Source organism: Cibotium barometz, chromosome 7, assembly GCF_041138505.1.
Source record: "Cibotium barometz isolate CiBa-2024 chromosome 7, ASM4113850v1, whole genome shotgun sequence".
NCBI lineage: Eukaryota > Viridiplantae > Streptophyta > Polypodiopsida > Cyatheales > Cibotiaceae > Cibotium > Cibotium barometz.
Genome location: NC_141052.1, coordinates 36,404,214 through 36,429,769, shown reverse-complemented (window position 1 = coordinate 36,429,769; position 25,556 = coordinate 36,404,214). Strand labels below are relative to the sequence as shown.

Sequence of the window (25,556 nt, the reverse complement as noted above, 5' to 3'; positions counted from 1 at the left end):
GCTGTGACAAACCTTGTGCTAGTGCGTCTAGGCAAAATGTCCAAGGTAGCAAGGATATGCATCCAGTTCTCAGAGTCTCGCGGCTCTAGAAGAAGTGTATACCCTTCACTATCCTTTTCATCTTCAAGTGCTTGTGGCACATCTGGCACAAATGGATTGCAGTAGATCATGTTGTACAGAGTCCTCTGTAAATGGTCTACCGCTCATGGGGTGTACCTTCCAGGTGCGTAGATTGATTTTGAATGTTTGATCTTTTCTCCAAATGTATATGTGGTCGGTATCCTAGTCATGAATCATTTTTGATTCTCTTAGGAAGGGTATGCCAAGGATGTAGACATCAGAACTGGCTGACATCCTAAATTCATCATCACAAAGGTGTGACGGTAAGTAGTTCCGAGGATCTTAATTTTAAGATCTCTTAGTATATCGATGGGTCTACTAGCTGTGGCTCCATCAGCAAGTTTGAGACCAATAATGAAGTGTCATCCAAGGCAGGTGCTCCCCATTTTACGTTGCTTTGTAGCTATGCTCACTCTTGGTCCTCCATCCAAGATTGTTGTAAATTGGAAGCCATCGAAGATTATTGGTAAAGCCACATTGAGTTCGTCTCCTTTGAAGTATTGTCCGAGCTTATTCACTCGAATCGTTGGGGTGCTAATTACCTTATGGGGTATAAGAAATTCTTCTTCCTCGAATTCATTAGAGCTCTTAGGCTCCATAGTTTCGTGCATGCATGCCTCGAGGCATCCTTTCATCCAGTCTTTCAGATAATTCCATAAACTTGGGCTACCTTGGAGCAAGGTGCCGATAGGGATTTGGATCAGAGAAGAGAGGAAGAAGGAGAGACCCGCAATGTCTCTTGGAGCTGGGGCTGTCCCATGAGGAAGGTTGGTTTGGCTTAGTCTTAAGCTCCTTTGAGTGTAAGGGATGGGAACAGGGATTTCAGTGCTCGTTCTCCTAAGATGTTCATCCCCTAGGTTTCTAAGATATTCAGCCACCTTGTCTCCCTGTTGGGGGAGCTACTACTTCTGTTAGCATTTGTGGGGGTGAATGGTATGGGGAGCTCTCTAGGATATACTTGAGCTTCTTCCCACAAGTCTCAGATTTGAGACCGATGAGCATGGTTCCAGATAGGCTGTAAGAGGCTCATCTTCCATTTGCGCTTGGCATTCCTTGACCAACTCTTGGGTTGCCCCACCAAGAGTCTCTCTTTTTCTTTTATAGGATTAGGATATTCAGTGAGATTTTTTGGTAGTTGGTGCGTGTCGATAGGTTTGTTGGCTCGGGCGACAGAGTGTAGCAAGTCTTCTTCTTCAAAAGACGAAGAAGTTGATGCATGAGTTGTTGTGCCATCTTTTGAACCACTTTTGATAACCACTCGGCACTTGCCTTTGCCAATCTTTGTGGCTTTCTTTCTTGAGTGCCTAGTCACTCATGCTTGTTCAGGGGAACTAGCTTGGCCCTGGTCTCGTGAGGTTGATGCTGTTGCAGTGTGAGTTGTGGCCCTCTGCTTGTTCTACAGTCTAGTTATTATAATGTTAAGTGGGACTGCTCTGATGAAACCATCTCTAACGCTCAACAAGTTAAGACTGGTGCTCGGATTTGCTTTGTGAGCCCTTCCTATTGTTCCAGGTCTTAGTGGCCTTATATACATGTGATCAATACCACACCCAACACACATGGGAGTCAGGGGGTGGGAGAACCTACAAAGGTACTCGCCATCCCTTTCCTATTGGGACACTCGGCCACTTGGTGAGGTCCCACGCAATCATAGCACTATATGGGTGGTCGTTTAACCATCCTAATCATGTTTCTGGCCCGCGGCATGGGGGCTGCTAAGTACATTGGGTACATTTGGTCTCCTTCCATAATGTAATGACTTAAGGTTTGAATTAAAAGTATGATTTTCATCATAAATAATTTTATGCATAAATTAGATGCATAAGAGAAATTCTTTTATTCTAAAAGTGTAATTCCTACTAATTTGGATTTATGTATGGAAAGATGCATAAAGAATTTATTTTAATCCAAAAGTGTTATTCTCATCAATTTTGATTTTATGCATAGAAAGATGCATAAAGAAATCTATTTTTATTTCAAAAGATTTATTTTCATCAATTTTAATTTTATGCATAAAAAGATGCATAAAGAAATCTATTTTTAGTTCAAAAGAGTTATTTTCGTCAATTTTGATTTTATCCATAGGAAGATGCATAAAAGATTGCTTTTTAATTCAAAAGTGTCATTCTCATTTAAAATGAATTTATGCATAGGAAGATGCATAAAAGATTGATTTTTATTTCGAAAGTGTTAGTCTCCTTAAAATGGAATTTATGCATAAATAGATGCGTAAAGAAATCCTATATCAAAAATATTCTCTTGTATTTTATAAATAGATATGAGGATGTGAAACGAATCAAATAGATGAAAATGGACGAGGAATAGATGGAGATGTATGTATGTGAAAGAATGGATGTAGTTATATGTATGTGAAAGAAATGATGTAGATGTGGAATGTGGATATGGATGTATGGATGTGAATGTGAATGTGAATGTGGATGTATGTGAATGTGAATGTGAATGTATGAATGTGAATGGGGATGTGAATGTATGAAGGTGGATGTGGAAATGGATGTGGATGTGGATGTATGAATGTGAATGTGGATGTGAATGTATGAATGTGGATGTGAAAATGGATGTATGGATGTAGATGTGGAAATGGATGTAGATGTGGAAATGGATGTATGGATGTGGATGTGGATATATGAATGTGAATGTGGATGTGAATGTATGAATGTGGATGTGAAAATGGATGTATGGATGTGGATGTGGATGTGGAAATGGATGTATGGATGTGGATGTATAAATGTGGATGTGGATGTGGATATATGAATGCGAATATGTATGTGAATGGACAAGAAGTCGATATGAACGAATGGATGAGATGAGATGTCATGTGAATCAGAATGTGAAATGAATAATATAATATGTGAACGAATGAGATGTAATGAGAAATGGATGTGATGAGATGTAATTTAAATTAAGAAAGATAGGAATGGATGTTATGTGAAGTGAATGAATTTGATGAGATGGGATGGAAAATGATGTATCTGGTCAAGAATTGATATACTTATGAATTGGAATTGGGTTAAGCAATATGGATTGATGTGGAACAAACTAGAAAGATGTGAATTCTTTATAGAAACTGTATTTGTGATCTATTTGTAAATGACTGTTTTATGTCAAGAATGTTAGGGAAGCATTTTGACTGTCTTGAGAATGTGGTCGTGGAGACCTACCTGATAAGTTGCAACAGCTGACGGAGAGTCAATGGAGGACGTCTCAAGTAGCAAGGTCACCCGAGGTCTTGACCAGCCTCGGTTCGATTTAAATGGTGAGCTTCCGGTACGGTGGATGAGGGACCAAGGAAGCGGCCTATGAGTGAAGCGCTAGGTGACATGCGAAGGATCCTAGAGGGTGCTGACCATACGGTGCTCGGGCTCTGGGTCGACGAAGATACCCACACGTGCATCGTGGAAGATATTGGAACAAAGAGTAAGAGTTGTTTTTTGAAACCGGGCATGGATCTGGTTGATTGACCTTGCTGGTCCTCAACGGATGAGTCCATGGCTCTTTTGTATGGATATGCTGGTTGATCTTGCTGATCTTCAACGGAGATTTCATCTTGATTTTTATAAGTGATTATATTGCCGAGTACTATGAGCTAGGAACTATTGAAAAGGCCCCTGAGTGAATAGATGGTGAGCGTTCTGGTTGCCAATGATGCCATAGATACTCTGATGAAGGAATGATTAGAAATTAAGATTCAACCAGATATTTTGGAGGATTGTGATCAGTGATACTATGGTTTCATTAAATGATTGTTTTAAAGATGACTGAATCTGTGAAAAAGGCAATTTCATATTGGGTGTGTAAGGGGTTTGATTTTTTTGCGAGCTTTATTTGGCGAGCTTTTTGGAGATAAGATAGTTTTATGTGAGCTTGTAAGAAAAATGATACATTTTGGTGAGCTTTTATATAGTAAGTATTTATGAAAGAGAAATAAATACATTCACATACATACATACATAAATACATGCATATTCTCAAATACACCTACCTACCTACCTACCTACCTTCCTACATATATACATACATACATATATACACACATTTGTACAATACATACATACATGCATGCATGCATGCATGCATACTCCCAAACATATACATGCATGCATACATACATACCTACATACCTACCTACCTACCTTCCTACATATAAACACACATTTTATGTCAAAGAAACTTAAATGTAGGCACAAACATACCTATCTATGTACCTTTCTTCCAATATTTATTTCCACACAAGTAAAAACAAGTATACCCGGCTCATATTTTCTTACAAAAAGATTGAGTTCACATTTTCTTACAAGAAGATATATGGTTGGTACAACCATAGCGTCACAAGCTACCTACAATAAGACTTTAGAGTACGTGACAGTATACTCCATCCCAAAGCAAGACAAAAATATTGGGTTCAAATTTTCTTACAAAAAGATTGACTTCACATTTCCTTACAAGCTTAAGTAGGCACGAACATGAAAGGCTTGATTAAAGCTTAAGTATAGGCACAAACATCCTTGCTTTGAGGACGTGATAGTATATTGCCTACTTCCTTTGGTGATAGTGTCGGTTGATGCATTACCATATCCTCATTCTTATGTAATCCCAAAACTCGCAAGAAGACAAAATAGATATGCTTACATGCAACGTAAGACTTTCCTCTAGATTCTCTTTGCATCATGAAAACAGGACATGTACACCAAGGTTGTACCTTGATGTGTATAAAATAGTCCTCTCCACTCTCACATGCCAAATGAAAAATAGAGTAGGGGGACGGCTGCATTGCACTCTCATTAAGGACTGTCGCTGTCATGGCCTCGGCACTACCAATCTTCTTTTCTGCTTCTTTGGAAATCCAATGCCGCCACTTGGTTGATCTCTTTGTTTTCTGTATAGCATGATGTGGCCTCTTGTCACTTTCTTTGTTGCCCGCTGCTTGTGTGGACGTTTCTCCCACCCCTGACACAAAAGGTTCTTCATGAGTAACATCTAACTTGAACCCTGCCTTTACTAATTTCTCTACCTCTTGGCTGGTTATGTTGGTCCCAACATCCACTTTCCACATATCTGGGTATGATGGCTTGTATATTATGTTTGGATCTACATGCCATGTGTGTGAAACATCTGAAGGACAAAACCACATCATTTGAGCCTTTGGCCCTCCCAGACCAGGATGTCGTCTCTCTGAGTAGAAGCTAGGGGCAACAACTCCAATAGAGCTTTCCTGTATGTATGAGTTGCACTTAAGTCTTCCATCACTACCTCCCAAACATTTGACTTTTGAGTTCAATGGGGTTCGTCTAATGGCCCACATTGTGCGTCCCAACGGCCTCTTCCTTTATATGCATTTGTTCTCCGCTCATTGTGCCATAATGTTGTTTAGGCTCTTCATGTCCGACATCTTTGTTTCCTCCCCAGTCATTGGACTTTTTGGTCCTCCCCTTGAAGCGTGACTTGCTGCACCGTTTGTTCTAGAGATCTATCTCCAAAACTTACTCTTTTTGCTGTTCCCCAGTTTTGACGATGTCTGCTCTGCATTACATAACCTGGACGATGTGAGCATTGGTCTACTTCCATTGTCCTCACCCTCTTCCGTTGAATAGTCTCCTTATCTTCATGTAGAGGCCTTGAATCCTCATGCATAGGAGTATTAGCTACTGTTTCATGGGCCATGCGAGCCACTTGTGGTGGTGTTGGTCTTGACCTTACTGCCACCTTGTCCAGCAACTTGCTCAAGCTTGGTCCCTCACTTTTGTGCTTCCCCATCTGATAATACATCCAAATATAATTAAGTTACAGAATGGATACTCACCTCTGGTTTTCCACAAAAGGACTCAACTCCTCCAAAAAATTACAGAGCTCATGATCCCCAGTACTTATAGGTAGCTCATCATTTTGATTCATCATGGAGAAAAACAGCATATCCTTCACAATATCCATCTGTATTTTTCGAGGATCTGCACTTCTCTGGGCTTTCAACACTTGAGAAACAAACATTTTCACGCGCTTCAACATTGACCTTGAAGTTCCTGGCTGAATTGGATGTTCATGCAGCCCAGTGTGGAGCATCATTCTTGTAATAGTTATGTCACGAGGCATTACGTAATACGCAACACATCTACACACTTGCACACAGTGTGTAGTTTTGCGACAAAAGTGACAAACTATTTTAGTTTTCTCATCCTCTGTCAGAAGTCCAACTGCAATCTTTTTTGTCAGATGTCCATGAAAGAAGGTGTTGTTATACCTTTTATTGTTCAAGTAAAAAGGACACCTGAGCCTATGGCACTCCAAAGTACCAACACAATATCTAATATGCACGGTACAACTTACAGACATGTTTGATGTTACTGGACGTGTCCATAGGAGCGTGGTCTGGTGGAAAAGTATTAAAGTTTGAGATTTTTTGCTGCAGCCATCAAGCTCCCACTCAAAGGTGACAGTGTGGCTCCATAGGGAAGGCAATACGAAGATGTAGAAAGGACAGGAGAGACAAAAATGTGAAATGAAAATATAAAAACAAAGGAACAGGTGGGACTTTATGAAACAAAAATAGAAGATCAGGTATCTAGGTGGAGCAATCACGATTGAGAATGAAGGCGGTTGAAATGATAATACAAGGTGGAGCAATCACGATTGAGAATGAAGGCGGTTGAAATGATAAAACAAGGTAGAGCAATCACGATTGAGAATGGACGATAAAATTTTTTTAATAAAAAATATACAAATATATATGTATCTACAAATATATAAAAAAATATACAAATATATACATTTATTGGTAAGTATTATTTTTATAAAAGGCTAGTCTCTTTGTAAATACACACACACACACATGTCTATATTTATATATTATATTGTATATATGTTAGGCTAAGAATCTATTAGGATATATTATATTGTATATATTTTAGGCTAAGAATCTATTAGGATATATATATTTTAGTGTGTGTGTGTGTGTGTATTTACAAAGAGACTAGCCTTTTATCTATTTTAGGATATATAGATATATTAGACTATATATCTATTAGGCTACACACACACACACACACATTTATTAAAATACATATAGTTTAATATGTGTGTGTGTGTGTGTGTGTAACCTAATAAATACCTAGACTAATATATATATATATACATCAATATATAAATACCTAGACTAAACTATATTCTCTCTCTCTTTTGAGCCTAAATGTTTAAAAAAGTTTTAAAAGAGCATGAGTTTTCTCTTTGTTGTGCATCACATATTCTCTCTCTCTCTCTCTCTCTCTCTCTCTCTCTCTCTCTCACGCACACACACACACACTCACACACACACACACACAATTTCAATAACATAAATAATATAAAAGTTTTAAAAAAGTATGCCACACATATTGAACCATTGAAAAATGTGTGTGTGTGTCTATCTATAGCTTAATATATTTTTAGCCATATATATGTGTGTATATGTATGTATCTATCTTTAGGCTATATATATTTTAGGCCACACACACACATATATGGTACATATATTTTAGGGTACTCTCAACTCAGCAGGCAAACGGGCCAACGGGCGAACGCATCTGTGAAAAGAGGTACTGTTCTCTCTGCTGTTCTTTTTCTGTTAAATTGAGAGCCGGCGGCTATGTTGGAGGTGGCGGTGGAGAAGATTGCGGCTATGTTGGACGTGGCGGCTATGTTGGTGGCGACGGCGATGGTGAGGGAGAGGGTGAGGTGGAGGTGGAGGTGGAGAAGGAGACCGGTTTAACCGGTCATGATGCCTCCCTTGCCCCCGTTGCTCCAGCCACCCCAAGCTCTGCCCCGGGAGCCTGGGGTAGCTGGAGCAACGGGGGCAAGGGGAGATTTACGGTAGTTCCAGTAGAAGTCATAGTAGTGGGCCTTCACGTATTGGGTGTTATGCTAGCGGAAGGAGTGGTCTCTACAGTCTTGGGAACTTGCAGGAGGTGAATACCTACAGCAACCATGGACATACGTGAGGCCAGCCTTTGGTGAATAACATGGAAAAGGGAGCGCCTTTGGCGAATACTCTTGGACAAGGGAGCGTAGGAGTGGCTGCGTAGGCAAGCAGCCTGTGGCCAGCCACCCCAGGCTCCCGGGGCAGAGCCTGGTGATGCTAGCGCATGGCTGGAGCAACAGGGGCAAGGGGAGATTTACGGTAGTTCCAGTAGAAGTCATAGTAGTGGGCCTTCACGTATTGGGTGTTATGCTAGCGGAAGGAGTGGTCTCTACAGTCTTGGGAACTTGTAGGAGGTGAATACCTACAGCAGCCATGGACATACGTGAGGCCAGCCTTTGGTGAATACCATGGAAAAGGGAGCATTGGCCTTTGGCGACTACCCGAGGATGAAGGTTAATGCACATGATGATAATGATGTAGACGCTGATGTTTGATGATGTAGAAAACCCTTTGTTTGATATGACAAAGACTTAGAAAGCTTTACAGGGTATGCAAAAAAAAAAATGTTGATTATTGCTCAAAAGAAAATGCCAAAGCATGCGTTTGTTGGACTCTGCGTTTTCTTTTTCTCTTTTTTTTTTCTCAAGAAGTCGAGATGATGATGGCCTTCAATGCAAGCTGGTAGTGATGATAGGCACCGACGACTGTGTGGTTGAGGCCAAAAATACGAGTCTACATGGCTGACTGGGCATAGAAGGAGTCGGCAGTGGCAGGCAGAGCGAGGCGAATGTGGTGCTTGTTGAGAATCAAAGCTGCACGTGGCCAGCCACCCCAGGCTCCCGGCAGAGCTTGGGGATGGTCTGCGCTAGCGCAGACCATCAGTACTATGGCTTCCAGGTCTTTCCTCTCCTCCCTTCTTTGCCGCCTTCAGTGTAACAAGCGCCAGTCCCGCGTCTACACCGAGACTGCATCTGCCTTGCAAGCATTCGAGGCTGATCTGGCACACTGCTTCCAGGAACTTCTTACACAGGCTGGCGACTCCAAGTCATCCCTCCTCGGTCTGAGCTGGCTCTCCAGTGCTGTGGGTATGCTGCTCTCCACACAGGCGTCTGTGCGGGCCCTCGCTCCATGCTTGCAAACGTCCCTGCCCGTCCGAGACATGAAGCTGATCCAGCAGTACATGGATGGTCTGCGCTAGCGCAGACCATCCCCAAGCTCTGCCGGGAGCCTGGGGTGGCTGGCCACGTGCAGCTTTGATTCTCAACAAGCACCACATTCGCCTCGCTGTGCCTGCCACCACCGACTCCTTCTATGCCCAGTCAGCCTTGTAGACTCGTATTTTTGGCCTCAACCACACAGTCGTCGGTGCCTATCATCACCACCAGCTTGCATTGAAGGCCATCATCATCTCGACTTGAGAAAAAAAAAGAGAAAAAGAAAACGCAGAGTCCAACAAACGCATGCTTTGGCATTTTCTTTTGAGCAATAATCAACATTTTTTTTTGCATACCCTGTAAAGCTTTCTAAGTCTTTGTCATATCAAACAAAGGGTTTTGTTGAGAATCAAAGCTGCACTTGGCCCGCCACCCCAGGCTCCCAGCAGAGCCTGGCGATGGTCTGCGCTAGCGCAGACCATCCCCAGGCTCTGCCGGGAGCCTGGGGTGGCTCCTGCTGGTGTGGGTTTCTCTTACACTAACAACAGCTCTGAGACGTTCGGCGACGCTAAGGCTGGTGAGGACTAGTGCGTAGGCCAACCAGATGTGGAGTTCGAGCAGTTCGCGGGCTACGTGAGCATCGCCGACGACGTAGACACTGCCGGAGAGGGCGGACGGGCACTCTTCTACTACTGGCTCACGGAGGCAGCCACACCAGCAGGAGCCTCCAAGAAGATCACGTTAGCGACTGCAGGGCAGAACAAAAAGGATCGTAAGATGTGTTTTTCTCGTGCGTAAAATAAAGCATGCTTACAGTGTCAGCGACCGAACGGTAGGTCATGAACCAAGCTTGTGATCACGTTTGTTTCACGAGAAATCGTTCATGTAGAGGGAACTAGAGTCTGAATTGATGTGGAATGGCCCATCGCTCCGAACGCTAGCGAGGAGCACCCGGGACCTGCACTCACACCGCAGAGCATGCCGTAAAATGCCGTATTTACTCATGCCATAAAACGTCGTATTTACTCATCCTAAAGACTAACGATCATTCATCAATTGCACATAATCACCTCCATTGAGCCACATAATGAGAGGTTTTGAGGCCGCATTAGTGGCTGCCTCCGTGAGCCAATAGAAGAGTGCCCGTCCGCCCTCTCCGGCAGTGTCTGCATCGTCGGCGACGCTCACGTAGCCCGCGAACTGCTCGAACTCCACATCTGGCTGGCCTGGCAAACACACTATGGTGGGCTGGGTTGCAAGCCTTTTGTCCATCCAGTTAATTATCCCTCCAGCCACTCCAGGCTCCCAGCAGAGCCTGGGGATGGCTAGCGCAGACCATCCCCAGGCTCTGTCGGGAGCCTGGGGTGGCTGGAGCAACGGGGGCAAGGGGGGAGATGTGTAGTCTTTTATGTGTTTTAAGGCATCATGTATATAGTTGTCGAATTCAATTCAGATACTAAGCTTGCAAGCATGTGTATATTCTTCAAACTCTATGTTTTTTTCTTATTCTCACAAGGTAATCATCAATACAACTAATCCCAATGTAATCCCAATGTGCATGTATGGATATAAAATGATTGTAAATCTATGTTTTTTTCTTATTCTCACAAGGTAATCATCAATACAACTAATCCCAATGTGCATGTATGGATATAAAATGATTGTAAATCTAAGCTCCATAAAGATTCTATTTTCTAGGATCGTAGCACTCTGTGAACTCAAATCATGACAATCCCACTCAACTCAATGATTCCACTCAGCTTAACAACCCTACTCTTGGACAATTTCACTCAAGACTGATCTGATGAGATCCCGAGGGATTCACTAATAGGCCCCTATTTAAGCTTATAAGGATACCTTTAAAAATGAATGTCACCCCCCTTCCTTGGTACCCATATTTGACTCTTCCCTTGGTAGTATCCCTCGGCTACTATAGGTGGAGGATGGAGATGAGGCTATGGTGATCTTGTCCTAGCCCTTTCTTGGCCTCTTGGATCTCTGTTAGCTGCCTTTGTAGGTTTTCCACTTGATTGGCTTATGCTCTCTTCAAGATTATGCAGTTCTTCCTATGGTGGTTCTTGCTAGCTCCTCAATTCTTCTGTGACTTTGTGCTCTAAGAACATGCCACATCTTTTTTCCTTATGATTGTTTGTAGTTTGGACATTTATTTTTGGGGACATTTGTCATGCATTTATTCAAGTAATCTAATACTCCCTACATCCAGTCCAATTCTATGGTTTCCAAAAAACTAGATGGGCCTGGCACTATTGGGGCTGGTTTGGGCATGGTGGATCCAGCACAGTGGGGCCCATTAGTTGATGATGGGTGAGTGTTTCTTTCCTAGAGGTTTCTTTGAATAGAGCCTATAGTTATGGCCCGATCTTGGTTTTGGTATCATGCCTTGTGAGCTTACTGAGATCTACTCTTTGAAGTTGTGTGCTAGCCTCTAGAGCTTTCACCATCGTGAATGTTTTCTTAGACATGTAGTAAGGTTGTGTGTGAGGTTGATGTTTTCCTATAGACATGAAGTAGGGTTTATGTGTGAGGTTGATCATCTCTATCTGTCATTCAGCTCAAACTGTTTGCTACTCATATTCAGGGCAAAAGAGAGACAGATGGCTCCAAGAAAAGCAGGAAAACAACAGGCAAAGACTAAGAAAGGTATATGATGTGAATAGCCAAGATTCTAATGAGATTGTGTTTTAATGTTTTTAGATATGCTTACTTGGGCTTGGTGTGTGTGTCTTACAGACAACAGGGGGGGATACTCACTTAGATCTGGGCGTGTTTGTTTGACTCTTAGCGAGGAAGCTCAATCACGGACACCTATGTCCTCACATGTATCTCTCCTATTAGAGAGGAAACAGAAGCGCATAATTCTCTTGTTTATGAGGAAGAAGCGTTTGTGTTGGAGAACGAAATTGGCTCAATGAGCTCACCTCCTCCAACTCACATGGAGATGCCTGAATCTAGTACTGGTCAAGGGGAGATCCATAGAAGGCTTCTTGGAAAATATATTGAATTGGGATTGCTTGGTGATGTATTCAGTAAGTTTTTTGTGCAACGTAATTCCTCTACCCCATTGGTCCCTTTATGCAGGCTGATTCCAAATGAAGCCATCCGTACAGTTTCTAGCCAACTTGAGGTGTTTCGTGTTTCCTTTGACTGCCATGGCTATGTCGAAGCATCTCCTCCTTTTTTAGTTTCACTTACACGTCCCAGAAGCTCTATGTATTTCGCGGTCACACAAATAGACTTGCAAGAATGGGGACCATACTGGGTGGTACAACATGACAGATTTGAGGATGAAATCAGAGGAACTGAGTGGGAGGATCTCAGTGGGGTAAGAAGTTTCTTGTTTGGGATGGCAATCATCGTCCAGAGCATCTTCAAGAGAGAGACCCTCCAGAGCATCTTCAAGAGAGAGACCCTCTAGAGCATCTTCAAGAGGGGGAGGTGTCAGGAAAACATGACATCATGGACATGACTAGTAAGAGTACTTTCCATCGCAAATTTATTTTGAGAAGAGTGTGCTTTCGAAATACATCTCATTTTTTGTCTTGTTTACTTGCAGGTGAGAGATGTTCTTCACACATATTGCTGGTAGACGTCCACACTCTTTCGGAGGGCTCAGATAGGTAAAAAGAATAATTTCACCATATAATTAGTTTTCCAAGTTATACTTACCAAAACAAAACATCATAAATCTTTTTGTTATAGTGTGGAAGAATTCTTGATGAAGATTCCCAAGGCTCTATCTCATAGAGGTGCTCCCTCAGATATAGTGGCTCGCCTCGTATGGGCTGACTTTCCTACAAGTTTATAGGTTGTTAATGTAGATACAGATGGGTGTCCCTCATGGAATCAAGTTTCTTCATCATTGATACGTGCCACACTTAGTTTTGTTGGTTTGTTTGTGTGGCTGATGAGGGTTGGTTTGTGTGTTTGAGTCTAATGGATCAACTTCCTAAAATATATTCCATGAGAAAGAAAGTTGGATTGGTCATGCATCGAACAATGTCTGTTCATGTGGAATCAAGTTATTTGTATGAGAATGGAGAACGGGTAAGTCATAATCTCTCAAATATTTCCCTTTATGTATACATGTTATGTGGTATGGATATCCAAACATAATGTTTTCTCGTTATGGTAGGTGGATACATTGGCGCTTAGTATGTTCTATCGAGTAAATTGCCATGTCCCTATTATTGATCGTGAGGCTAGGCAAAATGTTTCAAAGAAGTTATTCAACGCTCAACGAAATTTCATTTTTGAGAAGAATAAGAAGCATCCATTCCAACGCACGATGGTCTTGGAGTGCTACATTCGAGGTGGTGCAGAAAGATCTCCTATGTTCTTTAGGTGAGACAATTTTTATTCTGTTCATTTTCATAGCTACTTTTTCAAAATACTTAGATGCACATTTATGATTGCATTTCATTGTAGGTGGCTAGTGGAGACCTTCTCAAGTGAAGGAGATGGTGTCTTGGACGTTTTTGCGGGATGTGGAGGCTTGGGACATGCATGCCAAGAGTTAAAAAGGCACTATATAGGGATAGAGAATGATATGGAGGTAGCCAAAGCATGTTTTTGTGGGATGTGGAGGCTTGGGACATGCATGCCAAGAGTTAAAAAGGCACTATATGGGGATAGAGAATGATATGGAGGTAGCCAAAGCATGTCTGGGAGATTTCTCATTAGGTCGGGAATGACACGTAGAAGAATGCTATAATTTGTAGATCAAAAGACTTTGTAATTGAGATTGATATGGTTTAGAAGTTTAAAGATCGATATATACATTTTTTATCTTTTAAAGATTGTGTTATATATTTAAGTAAGTAAGAAAGTATGTATGTAATGTATGTATATATGTTAGTGATGCGTAGGTAGCTCTTGTATGTATGTATGTATATGTATTTGTACGAGGTGTATGAATTTAGGTAGATATATGTATATATATAATTATATCAATAAGTATGATGTGAATCAAAAGACTTTGTAATTGAGATTTTCATGGTTTGGAACTTTAAAGATCGGTATATACATTTTTTATCTTTAAAGGATTGTTTTTTATATTTAAGTAAGTAAGAAAGTATGTATGTATGTATGTATGTATATATGTTAGTATGTAGGTAGCTCTTGCATGTATGTATGTATATGTATATTTTGTATGTGTATATGTATGAGGTGCATGAATTTAGATAGGTATATGTATATATGTAAATTATTATACATATTTAAGTAAGTAAGAAAGTATGTATGTATATATGTTAGTATGTAGGTACCTCTTGCATGTATCTATGTATATGTATATTTTGTATGTGTATATGTATGAGGTGCATGAATTTAGATAGGTATATGTATATGTATATTTTGTATGTTGATCTTTCGAAGCTTGTTATTTATATGTAAGTAAGTTCTTGGTCCTTTACAAAGCTCATAGTAAGTTCATGGTCCTTTGCAAAGCTCAGACTCCTTGTTCATTGCTCCAAAAAGCTCGGCAAAAAAAGCTCGCAAAAAAAATCCCCGTGTGTAAGTGGTGTGACTAGTTTTATGTTTGAACACCATATTAGATAATTTGGGAAAAATCCCATTCCCATTTGAAAAATGGGAGCATGGTGAACTTGTCCAAAAATTTGTCAAAACCCCCTCATGTGATATATCATTGGAAAGATCTTGAAGAGTAGAATCTAAATCTATGATCTCTGATAAATTTAGAGTTAGTATGTTTAAGATATGTCCAAAACTATATGGAGTAATTGATTCCCAAAATGTGAGATTTTTCCCAAATTACCTAATATTGACTTTTTGCATGAACATCCGGTTAGGGGGCCTGGGATGGTACCCGAGATAAAACCTAACCAAATTCCTAATTGGATCCCATCACTACAGTGGTTGGGCAGTTTGCTACTAACCCATGGGACTGGATGGGGTTAGGTTGGACTGATGGATCCATAAATCGAGACTCAATTTCTGTTTAGTTCGATAGATGAAGTAAATCCCGGATAAAAATTATTCTATGAAAAAAGGATCAACGGCTGTGCCTCTCGATGAGGAGAAAAGCGTTGGTCTCTATGATCCAAGTGCAATCTGTCCTTTGATCTGACTATGGAACTTACGAGTTTGGTCAGATTAGTTCAGTTAGTTAAGGCTTTTGATTGCGTTAGGAAAAAGTTATCCTGGTGGAATCGCGTGTGCTTTCCGAGCAAAGGAAGTTTTTCGGGTTCGGTTTTGGAAAAACCGATGGATTAGTCTCTTGTCTGGATATCCGTGGCCGAGGCCCCGAGTGTGGGACCCTGCCCCACGCAAGAAGTGCTACTTCTGTTGCTAGCATCCCAGAATTCGTTGCGCAGTGGGGTCAGGGATCTTACAGTTGGTATCAGAGCTATTTGGCTAATGAGGATCAACCGAGAAGCCAAATATGTCAAAAATTTATCAAGAAGCACTAAAAGGTTGTAATTGTATGATAAAATTCATACAATTTGAAATTCAAAGTGAAATTCGTAAATTGGTAATTGGGTCTTCAGATGGAAGTACCGCAATTGAATCCCTGACTTGCTTGAGGCCTAGACATGATGGTATTTATCTTATAGTTCCAAGAACCATGACTACCCGTATATACCAAGGGTATAACTGCAGCTCTTTACTGGTAGTATATATGAGTACACCTAAGACTTGAAATTATAAGCATTAATGCTATCCAGTTGTGATGAATTCGAATGTGGTTGATATGATTTTTAAATTCTGGTTGAGAACTGATGAGTTGATTTGGATTCTGATTGAAAAATGATGATCCCTATGAATCTTAAATAAAGAGACTTAACAAGAATTTTTGTATTGATAGGAACATGGATCGAGGTCGTCGTGGTAGAAATGTTAACCCCCAACTCGATGAAGAAGAGCTCGACCTGGATGTTCGTAAAACTCTTCATAGTTCGCAGCCTGGACCTTTCAAGGGTGAAGGGGAAAACTTGGGCGAGACTGTTGGAGAAGTGGATCGAATCAATAGAAGAATACTTCGATGTCACCGGGTACAATGAGAAGAGGAAAATGGCTCTTGTAAGGCTAAAGATAGTGGAGATAGCTAGAGTGGCATGGAAAAACCACTACGAGAGACAAACCGTCTCGACCGAAATACCCAAACCGTCTCGATCGAAATACCCAAACTTGGACCAATCTCAAGGCTTACCTCAAAAAGAGGTTTTGTCCCCCAGGCTTTCTTGAAATTAAGAGGAATGAGTTCTTGGAACTAAAGCAAGAAAACTGGACAGTTGAAGAGTACCATCAGGCTTTTGCCCTTTTCCTTAAATATTCCCCTCAATTGGATGAAGAGCAAGTGATGGCCAGGTTCATTCGGGGAATGAACGAGCCATTGGATACTTTAGTCAAGAATGCAAAACCTATCTCAATGGTGGCTGAAGCAGTAAGAATGGCAAAGGATTTCGCCAAAGCCTTTGATGTCAAAGTCCCGCCAAAGCCAGCACCATCACCTTTCAAAAGGTGATTCCAACCTTCCTCCGCCTAAGAGATATCAGGGTAAAACCCAGGATATGGGAAGTTTCAGAATGGAAGAAATGTCTTTTTCCCAAAACTCAATCCCCTGGATTTCAACTTCAGAAGTACCACCCTTGAACAAGAGAGTGAAACGCTATAATTATCAAGGGTTTGGACATCGCAGCATGGATTGCCCAACTCCTTTTGGATCAAGGTTTTCAGTGCAGGGAAATCAAGGATCAAGATTCCAGACTCCAGCCCCTTCCTTCGAGGGTAGTCATGCTTCTATCCGCCAAAATCAAGGAAATCCCAGAGGTAGACCCTCTATCCAACCTACAGTTTCAATCCAAAGTAATGCAAGACCTCCACCTCAGAATAGGGGAAGTCAAAGAGAGTTCACAAATCGACCGTCCACTTTCGTCCACTTCCAAGGCAGCAACGTTGGACGTGATTGAAGAAGAAGAAGAAGAAGATGAAAGAGATCATACTCCACCTGCGAGATGAGGACATCTCGCGTTTTTAAGAGGGGTAGAATGTAAGATTCCTCCCTAGCCTATCAAGATATCCAGCATCTTCCCCTGTAATCAATTCCCTCTTTAGAAATATAAAAGATCTTGTTTCTCCTTGTTTTGGCCTAGAGAGAGAAAATATTCTAGAGAGAGAATATTCAGATTTTGAATATTTTTGGATAGAAAAATATCTCTTCTTATTAAAATAAGTTTCCCCAAAACAGAAGTTTAAAAAGATTTTCAGAAGGTGCATTAGAAATTTATAAGTATAATCTGTTCAAGAGGCATTATCCTGGGGGTGAATATTTTTTTGAAATTTTAAATTAAGGTTCCTATGGACCAATAAGATTCATCCAAATGAAGGGAGGAGATAAATAGGAGAATAAAAGGAAAATCCCCAAAAATGAGTAAATACTCACATAAGATGAAGAGTTGACTAAGGACAAGGTTAATAGTTAAAAAAGAGAGATATTTAGGTGAAATGATGCATTTTTGACACCTCAGTATGGGGGAATTCCCCTCATGAATGAGGCGCCTACTTCACATGTGCAATTGAGTTTTATATCTTCAAAAATTGAGATATTTCATCTCTCCTCTCTCCTAATTCAAGTCTAGTTCCAAAAAGTTAGCTCAACTGACCTAAAAATGGTCAAAAATTGACCAAACTGATTTGGAAAATTCTAGAATCAGTTGTTTGGTTAGGAACTCAATTTTTCCTATAAATAGAAGCCTCCCCCTTTGTTGAAAAATAATAGTGTTTATGCACTGTTACTCTACTCCTCTCAAGCGAAGAACTGTGAATTTATTAATAATTCACTAGTTTTTGACATTTCCCTCTTCCAAAGATTGGTGGCCACTCTTGTTACAAACAAGAGTTGAACCCTCAAACCATCAAGCCAAAGGAAAGCTCCAAGAAATTATGTAAGTAGAGATTCTTGTAATTTTCTTTATTGATTTTATGTTTTTCTAATGTTTATGATTGTTTGAAGTGATAAGTGGATGCTATGCCTTGATCGAAAGGCTTTTCCCCCCTCTCTCTTCTTAGAATCAACCCTTCTTTATCCTAGTTAAGTGATAATTGTTGGAATTAAACTTTTTATAATGTTTTCTCTTTTATAAGTGAATTTACAAAGGAGGTTATGGCGAAAATCTTTGGAAATAAGTATTATCTTTTATTATGCTAAAAGAGTATTCCCTATCATTTCTATACTCTAAAAGTGCCATTTTCATGCACAGAAGATGCATATTTTTTATTATCAATTAGAGTTAATTTTTAAGACAAAATTAAGTAAGAAAAATTAAAAAATGGTCAGCCATACAAAGGAGGTTATGGTTAAATTTTTGGAAATAAGAATTATCTTTTATTATGCTAAAAGAGTAATTCCTATCAATTCTATACTCTAAAAGTGTCATTTTCATGCATAGAAGATGCATATTGATTATTATTACTGATTTTCATGCATAAAAGAATAATCTTTTTATTATGAAAGTGATACTTTCATCAAAATAGATTTTTATGCATAAAGGAATAATTTTCTTTTATTATGAAAGTGTTACTTTCATCAAAATGGATTTTTTAACATAAAAGACATTTTTAACTTATAAAAGTGTTACTTTTATCATTATTGATTCTATGTATAAAAGTACGCATAAAAGATATATTTTTATATTAAAAGTGTGATTTTTATCATAAATGATTTGTATGCATAATCATATGCATAAAAGATATATTTTTATATTAAAAGTGTGATTTTCATCATAAATGATTTGTATGCATAAACATATGCATAAAAGATATATTTTTATATTTAAAGTGTTATTTTCATCATAAATGATTTTATGCATAAATTAGATGCATAAAAGAATTTTTTTAATATTAAAAGTGTGATTTTCATCATAAATGATTTTATGCATAAATTAGATGCATAAAAGAAATTCTTCTATATCAAAAGAGTGATTTTCATCATAAATGATTTGTATGCATAAACATATGCATAAAAGATATTTTTTTATATTAAAAGTATGATTTTCATCATAAACGATTTTATGCATAAATTAGATGCATAAGAGAAATTCTTTTATTCTAAAAGTGTAATTTCTAGTAAATTGGATTTATGTATGGAAAGATGCATAAAGAATTTATTTTAATCCAAAAGTGTTATTCTCATCAATTTTGATTTTATGCATAGAAAGATGCATAAAGAAATCTATTTTTATTTCAAAAGAGTTATTTTCATCAATTTTAATTTTATGCATAGAAAGATGCATAAAGAAATCTATTTTTAGTTCAAAAGAGTTCTTTTCATCAATTTTGAATTTATGCATAGGAAGATGCATAAAACAGTGTCATTCTCATTTAAAATGAATTTATGCATAGGAAGATGCATAAAAGATTGATTTTTATTTCGAAAGTGTTAGTCTCCTTAAAATGGAATTTATGCATAAATAGATGCGTAAAGAAATCTTATATAAAAAATATTCTCTTGTATTCTATAAATAGATATGAGGATGTGAAACGAATCAAATAGATGAAAATGAACGAGAAATAGATGGAGATGTATGTATGTGAAAGAATGGATGTAGTTATATGTATGTGAAAAAAATGATATAGATGTGGAATGTGGATATGGATGTATGGATGTGAATGTGAATGTGAATGTGGATGTATGTGAATGTGAATGTGAATGTATGAATGTGAATGGGGATGTGAATGTATGAAGGTGGATGTGAAAATGGATGTATGGATGTGGATGTGGATGTGGATGTATGAATGTGAATGTGGATGTGAATGTATGAATGTGGATGTGAAAATGGATGTATGGATGTGGATGTGGAAATGGATGTATGGATGTGGATGTATGAATGTGAATGTGGATGTGAATGTATGAATGTGGATGTGAAAATGGATGTATGGATGTGAAAATAGATGTATGGATGTGGATGTGGATGTATGAATGTGGATGTGGATGTGGATATATGAATGTGAATATGTATGTGAATGGACAAGAAGTCGATATGAACGAATGGATGAGATGAGATGTCATGTGAATCAGAATGTGAAATGAATAATATAATATGTGAACGAATGAGATGTATTGAGGAATGGATGTGATGAGACGTAATTTAAATTAAGAAAGATAGGAATGGATGTTATGTGAAGTGAATGAATCTGATGAGATGGGATGGAAAATGATGTATCTGGTCAAGAATTGATACACTTATGAATTGGAATTGGGTTAAATAATATGGATTGATGTGGAACAAACTGGAAAGATGTGAATTCATTATAGAAACTGTATTTATGATCTGTTTGTGTAAATGACTGTTTTATGTCAAAAATGTTAGGGAAGCATTTTGACTGTCTTGAGAATGTGGTCATGGAGACCTACCTGATAAAGTTGCAACAGCTGACGGAGAGTCAATGGAGGACGTCTTGCGTAGCAAGGTCAGCCGAGGTCTTGACCAGCCTCGGTTCGATTTAAATGGTGAGCTTCCGCCGGTACGGTGGATGAGGGACCAAGGAAGCGGCCTATGAGTGAAGCGCTAGGTGACATGCGAAGGATCCTAGAGGGTGCTGACCATATGGTGCTCGGGCTCTGGGTCACCGAAGATACCCACACGTGCGTCGTGGAAAATATTGGAACAAGGAGTAAGAGTTTTTTTCTGAAATCGCGCATGGATCTGGTTGATTGGCCTTGCTGGTCCTCAAAACGGATGAGTCCATGGCTCTTTTATATGGATCTGTAGGTTGATCTTGCTGATCTTCAACGGAGATTCCATCTTGATTTTTATAAGTGATTATATTACCGAGTACTATGAGCTAGGAACTTTTGAAAAGGCCCCTGAGTGAACAGGTGGTGAGCGTTTTGGTTGCCAATGATGCCATAAATACTCTAATGAAGGAATGATTGGAAATTAAGATTCAATCGGATATTTTGGAGGATTGTGATCAGTGATACTATGGTTTCATTAAATGATTGTTTTAAAGATGACTGAATCTGTGAAAAAGGCAATTTCATATTGGGTGTGTAAGCGGTGTGACTAGTTTTATGTTTGTATAAACATCCGGCTAGGGGGCCTGGGAACTCTTTTCCTTGGTACCTGGGACAAAACCTAACCAAATTCCTAATTGGATCCCATCACTACAGTGGTTGGGCGATTGGCTAACCCATGGGATTGGATGGGGTTAGGCTGGACTGATGGATCCGTAAATCAAGACTCAATTTCTGTTTAGTTCGATAGATGAAGTAAATCCCGGACAAAAATTGTTCTATGGACAACGGCTGTGCCTCTCGATGAGGAAAAAGGCATTGGTCTCTATGATCCAAGTGCAATCTGTCCTTTGATCTGACTATGGAACTTAAAAGTACGCATAAAAGATATATTTTTATATTAAAAGTGTGATTTTCATCATAAATGATTTGTATGCATAATCATATGCATAAAAGATATATTTTTATATTAAAAGTGTGAATTTCATCATAAATGATTTGTATGCATAAACATATGCATAAAAGATATATTTTTATATTTAAAGTGTGCTTTTCATCATAAATGATTTTATGCATAAATTAGATGCATAAAAGAATTTTTTTAATATCAAAAGTGTGATTTTCATCATAAATGATTTTATGCATAAATTAGATGCATAAAAGAAATTCTTTTATATCAAAAGAGTGATTTTCATCATAAATGATTTGTATGCATAAACATATGCATAAAAGATATTTTTTTATATTAAAAGTATGATTTTCATCATAAACGATTTTATGCATAAATTAGATGCATAAGAGAAATTCTTTTATTCTAAAAGTGTAATTTCTACTAAATTGGATTTATGTATGGAAAGATGCATAAAGAATTTATTTTAATCCAAAAGTGTTATTCTCATCAATTTTGATTTTATGCATAGAAAGATGCATAAAGAAATCTATTTTTATTTCAAAAGAGTTATTTTCATCAATTTTAATTTTATGCATAGAAAGATGCATAAAGAAATCTATTTTTAGTTCAAAAGAGTTATTTTCATCAATTTTGATTTTATGCATAGGAAGATGCATAAAAGATTGATTTTTAATTCAAAAGTGTCATTCTCATTTAAAATGAATTTATGCATAGGAAGATGCATAAAAGATTGATTTTTATTTCGAAAGTGTTAGTCTCCTTAAAATGGAATTTATGCATAAATAGATGCGTAAAGAAATCCTATATCAAAAATATTCTCTTGTATTTTATAAATAGATATGAGGATGTGAAACAAATCAAATAGATGAAAATGAACGAGGAATAGATGGAGATGTATGTATGTAGTTATATGTATGTGAAAGAAATGATGTAGATGTGGAATGTGGATATGGATGTATGGATGTGAATGTGAATGTGAATGTGGATGTATGTGAATGTGAATGTGAATGTATGAATGTGAATGGGGATGTGAATGTATGAAGGTGGATGTGGAAATGGATGTGGATGTGGATGTATGAATGTGAATGTGGATGTGAATGTATGAATGTGGATGTGAAAATGGATGTATGGATGTGGATGTGGAAATGGATGTATGGATGTGGATGTGGATGTATGAATGTGAATGTGGATATGAATGTATGAATGTGGATGTGGAAATGGATGTATGGATGTGGATGTGGATGTGGATATATGAATGCGAATATGTATGTGAATGGATAAGAAGTCGATATGAACGAATGGATGAGATGAGATATGTGAATCAGAATGTGAAATGAATAATATAATATGTGAACGAATGAGATGTAATGAGAAATGGATGTGATGAGACGTAATTTAAATTAAGAAAGATAGGAATGGATGTTATGTGAAGTGAATGAATCTGATGAGATGGGATGGAAAATGATGTATATGGTCAAGAATTGATATACTTATGAATTGGAATTGGGTTAAGTAATATGGATTGATGTGGAACAAACTAGAAAGATGTGAATTCATTATAGAAACTGTATTTGTGATCTATTTGTAATTGACTGTTTTATGTCAAGAATGTTAGGGAAGCATTTTGACTGTCTTGAGAATGTGGTTCTGGAGACCTACCTGATAAAGTTGCAACAGCTGACGGAGAGTCAATGGAGGACGTCTCGCGTAGCAAGGTCACCCGAGGTCTTGACCAGCCTCGATTTAAATGGTGAGCTTCCGGTACGGTGGATGAGGGACCAAGGAAGCGGCCTATGAGTGAAGCGCTAGGTGACATGCGAAGGATCCTAGAGGGTGCTGACCATACGGTGCTTGGGCTCTGGGTCACCGAAGATACCCACACATGCATTGTGGAAGATATTGGAACAAAGAGTAAGAGTTGTTTTTTGAAACCGGGCATGGATCTGGTTGATTGACCTTGCTGGTCCTCAACGAATGGGTCCATGGCTCTTTTATATGGATATGTTGGTTGATCTTGCTGATCTTCAACGGAGATTCCATCTTGATTTTTATAAGTGATTATATTGCCGAGTACTATGAGCTAGGAACTATTGAAAAGGCCCCTGAGTGAATAGATGGTGAGCCTTCTGGTTGCCAATGATGCCATAGATACTCTGATGAAGGAATGATTAGAAATTAAGATTCAATCAGATATTTTGGAGGATTGTGATCAGTGATACTATGGTTTCATTAAATGATTGTTTTTAAGATGACTGAATCTGTGAAAAAGGCAATTTCATATTGAGTGTGTAAGTGGTGTGACTAGTTTTATGTTTGCATGAACATCCGGCTAGGGAGCTTGGGAACTCTTTTCCTTGGTACCCGGGATAAAACCTAACCAAATTCCTAATTGGATCCCATCACTATAGTGGTTGGTGGGCGGTTGGCTAACCCATGGGACTGGATGGGGTTAGGCTGGACTGATGGATCCATAAATCGAGACTCAATTTTTGTTTAGTTTGATAGATGAAGTAAATCCCAGACAAAAATTATTCTATGAAAAAAGGATCAACAGCTGTGCCTCTCGATGAGGAGAAAAGCGTTGTTCTCTATGATCCAAGTGCAATCTGTCCTTTGATCTGACTATGGAACTTACGAGTTCGGTCAAATTAGTTCAGTTAGTTAAGGCTTTTGATTGTGTTATGAAAAAGTTATCCTGGTGGAATTGCCTGTGCTTTCGGGGCAAAGGAAGTTTTTCGGGTTTGGTTTTGGAAAAACCGATGGATTAGTCTCTTGTCCAGATATCCGTGGGCGAGGCCCCGAGTGTGGGACCCTGCCCCACGCAAGAAGTGCTACTTCTGCTACTAGCACCCCAAAATTTGTTGCGCAGTGGGGTCAGGGATCTTATAGTTGGTATCAGAGCTATTTGGCTAATGAGGATCAATCGAGAAGCCAAATATGTCAAAAATTTATCAAGAAGCACTAAAAGGTTATAATTGTGTGATAAAATTCATACAATTTGAAATTCAAAGTGAAATTCGTAAATTGGTAATTGGGTCTTCACATGGAAGTACCGCAATTGCATGGAATCCCTGACTTGCTTGAGGCCTAGACATGATGGTATTTACCTTATAGTTCCAAGAACCATGACTACCCGTATATACCGAGGGTATAACTGCAGCTCTTTACTGGTAGTATATACGAGTAAATCTAAGACTTGAAATTATAAGCATTAATGCTATCCAGTTGTGATGAATTCGAATGTGGTTGATATGATTTTTAAATTCTGGTTGAGAACTGATGAGTTGATTTGGATTCTGATTGAAAAATGATGATCCCTATGAATCTTAAATAAAGAGACTTAACAAGTTGTATAGATAGGAACATGGATCGAGGTCGTCGTGGTAGAAATGTTAACCCCCAACTCGATGAAAGAAGAGCTCGACCTGGATGTTCGTAAAACTCTTCATAGTTCGCAGCCTGGACCTTTCAAGGGTGAATGGGAAAACTTGGGCAAGACTGTTGGAGAAGTGGATCGAATCAATGGAAGAATACTTCGATGTCACCGGGTACAATGAGAAGAGGAAAATCGCTCTTGCAAGGCTAAAGATAGTGGAGATAGCTAGAGTGGCATGGAAAAACCACTGCAAGAGACAAACCGTCTTGACCGAAATACCCAAACCGTCTCGACCGAAATACCCAAACCTGGACCGATCTCAAGGCTTACCTCAGAAAGAGGTTTTGTCCCCTAGGCTTTCTTGAAATTAAGATGAATGAGTTCTTGGAACTAAAGCAAGAAAACTGGATAGTTGAAGAGTACCATCAGGCTTTTGCTCTTTTCCTTAAATATTCCCCTCAATTGGATGAAGAGCAGCTGATGGCCAGGTTCATTTGGGGAATGAACGAGCCATTAGATACTTTAGTCAAGAATACAAAACCTATCTCAATGGCTGAAGCAGTAAGAATGGCAAAGGATTTTGACAAAGGCTT

The 25,556-nt window shown here is 39.0% G+C and overlaps 1 long non-coding RNA gene across 2 annotated transcripts; it reads left to right on the top strand.

The window, feature by feature from the left end:
* The first annotated feature begins 12,750 nt into the window (after positions 1-12,750).
* Positions 12,751-13,708, top strand: LOC147636939 (uncharacterized). 2 transcript variants are annotated; one of them, XR_015266136.1, is made up of 4 exons: positions 12,751-12,818; positions 12,901-12,947; positions 13,171-13,542; positions 13,627-13,708. It is a non-coding gene; the product is annotated as an uncharacterized LOC147636939 (long non-coding RNA). The 2 variants fall into 2 exon arrangements; XR_015266135.1 differs by having other exon boundaries at positions 12,901-13,006; positions 13,334-13,542.
* Positions 13,709-25,556: the final 11,848 nt, after the last annotated feature.